Here is an 8,722-nt window from a genome sequence, read left to right as displayed (position 1 = left end):
CACCGAGCTTCATCTTCGCGATGTAACTTCGGTATCAGGTCACTGAGCCGCGAGAACTCGGATCTACTCAGTCCGGCCGATCAACATTACAGAGAAGTTCCAAGTCTTACAAATACCTTTGTATATTCTTGTGGTAACAGAGAAAGTTTGCGTCGCAAAATAAACTTCGTTTCGACCAGGCTTAACTGTTGTAAATCAGAAAGAGTGAACCAAAAAGCTTAATTGTCCATAGGATTCAATTTGTGCTATATTTAAAGCCGACAAACATTGGTTTAAGCAGCTCCCATGAAGAAACTGAATATTTTAAACTGTGTTTGAAAAAACAGCTTTAAAACATGTTTAAGCCTTGTTTTGAGTGGGGTATAACCCTGTCACTGGCAAATGATGCATCACTTTAGGCAAAACGAGGTGAAAGTATCTATTAAAAGATGGCAGACTAGCCCGCTATTTATTCCGGTGAGACTTTAACTAACAGCTCTAAAAGCCACGCAATATTTGCAGCATGATTAAGGTTCTTGTATCTCCATCTTCACGTCGTTGTACTAATTTTACTTTCAGACAAAATTTAAGGCCATGATCAGTATTTAAAGTTAACTTGCAAATATGTAGCTCTTCTCTAAGCATGAAAGACGTCATTGTGGAATAGTGTTAATGTACATATTCAGTGTTTTCAAACCTGAAGAGCTGTCTTGTTCATGATCTCGATCTGTCTCGCCTTGCGGAACCTCCATAGCTAAAAAAAGAACATAAAGGAAAATATTACTTATCTTCCCCAAGCGCTTCAGCGATCAGTTCATTTTCCTAATTTATCAAGTTAAACAAGCCACAATGCAAAGGAAATAATCGAAGGTTTCTTTGCACACTTCATGACAGGACGGAAAATGCGTGCACTGTAAGTACCTCCCGTTGTCCCATACAAACCCTTAGAAAAGTTTTCTAAGGCTTTGTATGGGACAACGGGAGGTACTTACAGTGCACGCATTTTCCGTCCTGTCATGAATCTCAAAACAATCGTATGTTCAATTTAAAGAATTAAGCTGCGGCTCAATTTAAATAGACGTAAGTATAGTAAGACGCCTAAGGGTGATTCCGTTGGATGCCTGGGAGCTACTAAGTGTGGCATTGAAAGAAATTGTGCAGTTACAGTGTACCATGATTAGTCATTTAGATCAGCCGAAGAAACCACTGTAGAAAATTTTAGCGTTGAAGAAAAACCGTGACTGTTTTTGTATTTGAAAATGGCGGGAGTCGCAGCTAAAAAACCTTTTTCTTAAACAAACTGCCACTCCACCTCCTAATCACCTCGTGTTTCTCAGCACCTGTTTCATCCCTCCTAAAAGCAACAGCTCGGTAAAAACAATTTCCATCCCCGCTGACAGACTTCTCTCCTTTGAGCCGTGATTTGTTTATCGAAAACGTCGATAAGTACGAAAACAGGCCGTATACACTTTAATACAACTGAAAGACTGTACTTAAGTTAAAGACTGTACCTAAGTTATTTCCTAGAGATTTGTAGTTAAGTTTGTGGTAAGAAAGAAATCGATTAAAACACCGCAGCATGACAAATAAACTCAACTGTCTCCTTTATCTAATCAAAGAATCATGGCCAACTCGTGCATGATGAAACATGGCTGTGAACTTGTAGATACAGGTCTTACTGCAAAGCAAGGTTGCTCTTATTTCAAAAGCCAAGGTTCCGGAATATCACGAAGAGATTCACAATTATGGTAACCATCCAACTCCGCAGAATAATTAACCTATGAACAGCCGACAAAACCAGCAAAAAATAGTAACCTGCGTTTATCGAATTTACGTTTGCAGAATTCGTTAAATTTAGCTGCTGGAATCCAAATCTTTCCTCGCCTGCACAATCCAAGCTCCACCATTCTCCAATCCTCAATATATCTTTGCATAGTAACGCAATGATCTTTGTTCACACGGTTTTTTCCAGCTTGTATCTGATACGTTTTCTGCCTCGGAACTAAAATACTTCCGAACCTACTTAACATGACCTCTAGAATTTTTGACTGAGTGAAATTATAGATATGCGGAAATGATTTTTATAGGTTTTCTTATGTCCGAAAATTATTTTCGTCTGCTTCTGATCAATCTAGCCGCCAATGTTTACATAAGATGAAAATCGATAAGATTTTACGTATTCCTATTGGCTAGCTTTGCATTTTGTCCATGAAACGAAAAAGAAACCCAGCTGGGTTTTCACCATGGTTTGCCATAGGCATCTCACAGAAAAAGGGAAAATTCTTAGTTGCGAGCGACCGGGTACAGAGGGTATTTCCAACTTCAAAGGTCGAAAAAATCGATTTTTGCTTTATTTGACTAAACTGAATTCAAACATTCAAACAAACGTTTCTATAAAGAAATTCTGAAATCTTTAAAAGCAACTGATTTATTTAGAAAAACGTATTTTCAAATGAAAGATAATAAATCAAGAAGGTGTCATAATCTCGGACCTGGGTGAATCCTCTGGGGAAGTGTCGCGGCAACAGCTCACGCTGAGGCTCTATTTTCATTTACATGTAATTCCATATTTTGTTTACATTGCGCACTTTAAAAATTCACTCGTAGAAGTTCTTTGCTTATGGAAAAATCTTTGCTCACGGAAAAATCAAGAGCGGAAAAAGTCCTTGGTAAAAAAAAAAAAGAAAAAGAAAAAAATAAGCCCAAAGAAGAAAGAAAGAGTACCATTCTGTAAAGAAAAGAAAAATTTTCTTTGTAAGAGAGACTTGTAATGACGAAGCTCCACGCACACAAAGAATCGCCGTCCAACCAAACTTTGCTATACATAATTCTCTTTCTCATAATTCTCTTTACGGTGGCTAATTTACGTTTTCAACCCAGTTGTTAACACTAAATTACCTGCTATACTCTCCCACCGACGCAGCACCACAGTTTCTTTAGAAACTTACCCCTTTATTCATTTGCTATACATAATTCTCATTAAATCATAATACATTATCAACCGAAGCCGATTTTTTGCAAAAATTTTCCTAGCGATGACATTGATAAACATAAAAACAAAACATATTGGTTCAATGTTCATCATCGATAAATTTTATGTCGTCACGACAACTATCCTTTTTCGTTCAGGAGAACTACATAGATCTGCATCGAATGTTTATCAGTTCAAGCCCAAAAGGACACAAAGTCATTCATCCAGAGGGCGCCTAACACGAGTTAGCCGTGAAGGAACGCGACTTGCTGAGGATTCAGGAGGTGGGGTAGGGTGTTTAATTATATAGGTTTGCGGGATCAAAGCAGTCGCTTTTGACTGTCCTCCAGTGGGTATGTCATCTCCCTCGTCTCCTCCGTGGGCTTCAGTGGCTTCAGTGGACGGGCTGACTAAATAAACTTTTCAATGTGGCTCGAATTGCACAGTTTGGTGTTTCACTCCTGATCTTTTTTGAGGATTACATTGCCCTTCTTTTCTACCACTTTGTATGCTACTGGTTCAAAGTTGGTAGACAGTTTGTTGTCAAGGGTCTTGTTGAGCAGGATGTGATCTCCCTCGCCAATATCACTGTATTGTGCTGACCGCTTTCTGTCTGCATACTCTTTCTGCCGAAGTTTCCCCCGCGCGTCTCTCTCGCGAAGAGGCTGTTGCCAATGGGCCTCGGTGATTCTTTCACTTGGAATGGTTACTCTTGGAAGTTTGTCATTGAGGCGTCGACCCATCAGGAGCTCGGCTGGGGACAACCCATACACTGTGTGATGTGTGGTTTGACACTGAAAGGAAATTTCGTAATGCCCTTTTCCAGTCTTTACCTTCCAAATTAGCGATTCTTTTTATCTTCAGAAGAGTCTCGTTGCAGCGCTCGACTTCACCATTACTCTGCGGCCAGTGGGGGATTACTTTCCGGTGAACTATTCCTAAGAAATCTAGAAAGCCTTCAAGCTATGTGGAGGCAGATATCGGGTCATTCTCACAGCGGACACTTTAAGGTATGCCATGTGTTTGAAAAATACCCTCCATGGCTCTTGCGACGTGTGATGCATCTGTCTTCTTCAACAAGATGACTTCGGGCCAGCGTGAGTAGTTGTCTACTACTACGAGCAGGTGGTTTCCGCTGGGAATCCCCAATAGGTCGACGGCGATGTCAACCTATAGAACTTTGGGTAATGTTGTGGACCTGATGGGTTCGATCGTACTTCTGGGGCCGACTAGCTGGCAAGGATGACAGGCTTTTACTAATGTATGACCTGCTTATCCATGCTGGGCCACCATGCCTTTTCTCTGAGGCGGACCTTTGTGCTTGTCATACCTTGGTGACCCTTATATGCGAGTGTATGTTTCCAGAGGCTTCTGGCATTATGATACGGTTACCTTTGAGGTGAAGCTGGCCATGGACCCGCAGTACTTCTACCAAAGCTCTGTATCTTGTGCCCGTTAAGTGACTCCAGTCTCCAGAGGTAACAGCTTGATTCATCAACTATAATGTGGGATCTTTTGCAGATACTTGCACAACTTGTTGGGGTGTGAGTGCTGCTGATGCAGCTTCACTAGCTATACTGAAGGCATATTCCGTGCTTTCATGTGCATCCCCTTGAGCTGGATCTACTGGGAGCCGGCTTAGGGCATTCGCGGAGTTTTCTTTCCCCGAAGTGTCACTAGATAACGAAATTGCTCGCGTATAACAACCGTATTTCAATACCTGCTAATGGGCGTGTACTCTTGACACCCAGAACGGTTACCAGCGGCCTGTGGTCTGTGCCGAGCTCAAACTCGATTCCATACAAGTGGAGGCAAAATTTTTGATAGGCCCACCGGACGGCTAGCGCCTCTCTCTCGAACTGAGAGTGCCTCTTCTCCACATTACTTAGCTTGCGGCTGGCATAGCACACTGGGCTGTATGAACCATCCTCTTGTTGTTGTTCTGGGACTTCTCCAATGCCAACAAGTAAGGCTTTTGTTACAAGACGGATCTTAGCATCTTTGACGAAAGAAACCATGACTAGGGCATTTGTTAGCAACTTCTTAATACGTTCAAAAGCTTATTCTTCCTTAGTACCCCACTTCCTGGGCTTGCCAATGCACGTTAGGTCCCACAAGCGGCTCGATATTGTCGAAATTCCAAGGAGGGCAGATCCCGGGAAGCTTCTCTCTTTAGATTGATTTTGGGGTTTTGGTGCGTCAACAGTCGCTTCCACTCTCCTCTTGGAGATCTGCAGCCCCTCTCCCGTGAGCACTTCTCCCATGTACTCCAAGCTCAGCTAGCCCATGTACTTTAAGCTCAGCCCATGCTCTTCAAACTTGCGTCTAACGTTGTCGAGGTTTTCATCATGTTTCTTGTGGTCACGGCCAAGTACTCTCACATTGTCATGCAGGTTGTAAGTGCCGGGGCAATCCTTTAGTATTTGCCATTTAGCGGTTGAATCTTTTCTGTTGCCAAGTTGACGCCAAAGAAAAGTCGCTTATATCGATACAGGCCATCCGGGGCGGTAAACGTGGTTACGTCATGCGAGTCAGGGTATAGCTCTATTTGATAGAACGCCATGTTTGGGTCGAGTTTCCCGAAAACTTTTTCCTCTGAAATCTCCTGTGATGTTTCTTCCAGTGTGGGAACTGGGTGTTTCTCCCTGAGGATTGCACGATTCGCCTGTCTCATATCCAAACAAATGCGAATGTCTCCGTTGGGCTTCTCTACGGCAACAAGTAGGTTGATCCAGTTAGTGGGAACATTGACTTTTTCAATGACTTCTAGTTCCTCTAATTGTTTCAACTTTGCTGTCACTTTCTGTCTCCTGCTATGGTATTCGGCGAAGGGGTTGTGCCACAGCTGAGACACTGTCATCTTGGTGTAACTTCATGTGGTAAGCGTTTAGTTTGCCGGGGCCCTCAAAAACTTTGGGAATTTAACTTTAAGAGCAGCTTTGTTGTCTAGAGGCTGGGCATTATCAATGTTTGTACTGCAGTTCATAACATCAACTCCAACCTTAAGTATTGCAAGGATCTCTGATGTTTTACGACCTAGCAGGGTGGCAGCCTGCCCTGAGACTATGTAAGATTCTGCAGTGGCTGACATGTCAGGCTGTGGTACAGTGACTCTCAACATACAGCTTCCCTTAAGCCGCGACAAGTGGCAAAAAAAGGCGCGTAAAACAAACGACAAACTTCATTGGAACGTTTTTCGATTTTTTAGGCAAGAAGTTAAGCGAGTGATAAGAATCGCAAAAAAGGAAAATGTTCGCTCCGAACTATTAAAGGGCAATGGAAACACAAACTCTGTCTGGAAAGTTATAGATGCCTTCCCAACAAAGATCCACCACTGACTACTGTCGAAGATCCTGTGGTCCAAGCGAACAGATTTAGCGATTTCTGTTTTGGTAGTGGTGGCTGCAGCCGCTAAAGCCAAGGCCCTATGCGATCACAATGGAAGGTAAGCTAAAAATAACAGCAGAATACTGAAAACCATTAAAGTATCTGTAAAGTATTTGACGTCTTTCTCAATAAGACGACTAAATACAATTCGAACACCTCAAACAGGTCTTAAGAGGAATTTTCAGACAGTGATATGGTGATAAGCATTCTTGTGTGTTCTTCAAGCTTCTTAGCACAGATTTCTAATCTAAAGTGATCAGAGGCGTGATAAACGGAAGCGCCTCTTTAAATGGTGCAAACTCTGTAAAGTCTTCTGCACTCAGTTGTTCCGCCATTTTGAGAGAAATACACTCCGCTGACTAGCTGTTGCTCACCGGCTCAGAAAAACTAATCGATAATCTCGCATAGTGATTTCTTTCTCTCACGCAACAATTTCTCATTCTCAACAATTAATATCTATTTCTCGGTATATTGCTACAAAATATTTTAAAGTGTGTTTGACATAACAGCTTGAAAGGGTGCAAAGACGCGCATTATCCATCATTTCACCAGAACTACTATACCATGACTCTTTAGCACGGTTTAGCTTCGCTCCATGACAGACGCATGAAATCATGTACGGATCTGTTTTTGTCTGTCTCAAATCCATCTCACAAATTATATAATTTGCTGCCAGATAGGCATTTTTCAGCTTACAATACTAGACACCGGCGCGTTTTTAACATGCCGCGCTTTCGCACTGACCGTTTTAAATTTCCATTTATCCCGGCTATGTGCGCGTGTGCTAACCTAGATTTTTAGCTATTCCACTGCTGTATATTAGCTATATTTGTTATATTAGTAATTTTATTTAGGTCTTAGCATTTTTGTAATAGGTAGTCTCATATAGTCTTATATAATCAATGATTGTGAAAAGCACGCAATTCAGCCTATGGCTGCAATGTATTTTATTTGATAATAAACTATCGATCTATCTATCTATCCGCTTTGAAACATGTTTAAGAGTGTGTTCACAAGAGCACTGGGCATACCATCCCACCGATTTCAATGAAACTTTGCCAGTTTAAAGGGTCTACCACAAAACTGAAAAAAGACAAACTGGTTTTCTGTTTTGGTGTTTTCCGGGGGGAGATAGACCACCCCTCAGTTTTCCCGGTTTTTACCAAGGAAAATCGCTTCAAAGTAGGTAAAATGTATGAAGCTCTCACTGCCATGATATTTAACCAATTACTCTGAGGGTTTGTACACAGATTATTACATCCTTAGTTAATGTCTGACGCAAGTATTAGTTAATTTGATCGACAGCTTGTCAATCAACAGAGGCAATTAAACGACTGTGTTCTTAGACTTTTCTATTCATCCAAATATTTGACAACTTTGAGGTCAAATATCTCCCATTGCCAGAAAGCTACAGCACTAATCTTAATTCCCCTTTATAATTCATCATTTCATCTCTGAAAAACATTAAAAAAAATCTCTGAGTACTACCGTACTTTTGTTTTAGAAGCCTTTTAAAATCTGCGACAGTGACAAGCTTTTCTCAACAACACCTGTCACGCAATTCTGGCTCTAGGTGGGCACTTGACCAAATAAACCCACAGTTTTTTAGTTCTTTATATACGATGATTAATCAAGAAAGCTAAAAATGTAAATAACTCTCCAGAGATTTTGTAGGAATGGTAAATTTCACGTTTAGAGAGTTGCATCCAGGCGAAAAATCGATGGGAAAATCGTAGCGTTTCTTTCTCCTGTCTTTTCTCCTCTCCACGTCCAGACCGTGGATGACGGGAAACTCTGTCCCCTTCATTTGAAAGGAAACATCAATAGCCCCATAAAATTCATTAACTGCGTCATTTTTCCAGAAGATAAGACTGGAAAATGTTTTTTCCACTTTCCACCATCAAGCAATTCCATAGTATTTGTAGCGTGACTGCGTGACCTTTCTTGAGCAGTAACAATTGTTTTATCTTTTTTTTCAAGAAAGCACTCCTAGAAAGTTCTTTAACCTTCTGTTATTTTATTGGCCTGTTTTTCGGCTGCAAATATTGTCTGCATCTGCTATTATTTTCGCTGAATGTCATGGCCTTTCCTGCGTGTACGTGCGAGCCAGATGGTGTACAGCACTCTTTCGAGTTTCTTTGCGTGGTGTCAGGCTTAGGTCTGTAGGTCTGGCTAAAAAAACATCTGCACGCTGCAAAAGGGCAAGCAACACGGGTTCCTGTGTTTTCTCTTTTTTCTTTATTTGTATTTTTATTCTCTCTCTTGCATTATCACACATGTATGATTTTTTTAATTCCCTCAGCGCGTTCCCTCAGATTTGGAAGTAGGCTATCAAAAGTCAGTATTGACCAGAAATGAAACCTTTTCTATCACTATTTGTTCCAA

General features: G+C 41.3%; 1 protein-coding gene and 1 pseudogene across 1 annotated transcript in view; both read right to left on the bottom strand.

The window, feature by feature from the left end:
- LOC131769437 (tetratricopeptide repeat protein 28-like) overlaps positions 1 to 8,722 on the bottom strand; it is a 65,332-nt gene that overhangs the window by 18,266 nt on the left and 38,344 nt on the right. The gene's annotated exons all lie outside the window — the stretch shown is intronic.
- LOC131769436 (uncharacterized) lies at positions 3,091 to 3,693 on the bottom strand (annotated as a pseudogene).

The sequence above is a fragment of the Pocillopora verrucosa genome, chromosome 5, assembly GCF_036669915.1.
Source record: "Pocillopora verrucosa isolate sample1 chromosome 5, ASM3666991v2, whole genome shotgun sequence".
NCBI lineage: Eukaryota > Metazoa > Cnidaria > Anthozoa > Scleractinia > Pocilloporidae > Pocillopora > Pocillopora verrucosa.
The sequence above is the reverse complement of the archived record's forward strand: the minus strand, read 5'-3'. Positions and strand labels throughout refer to the sequence as shown.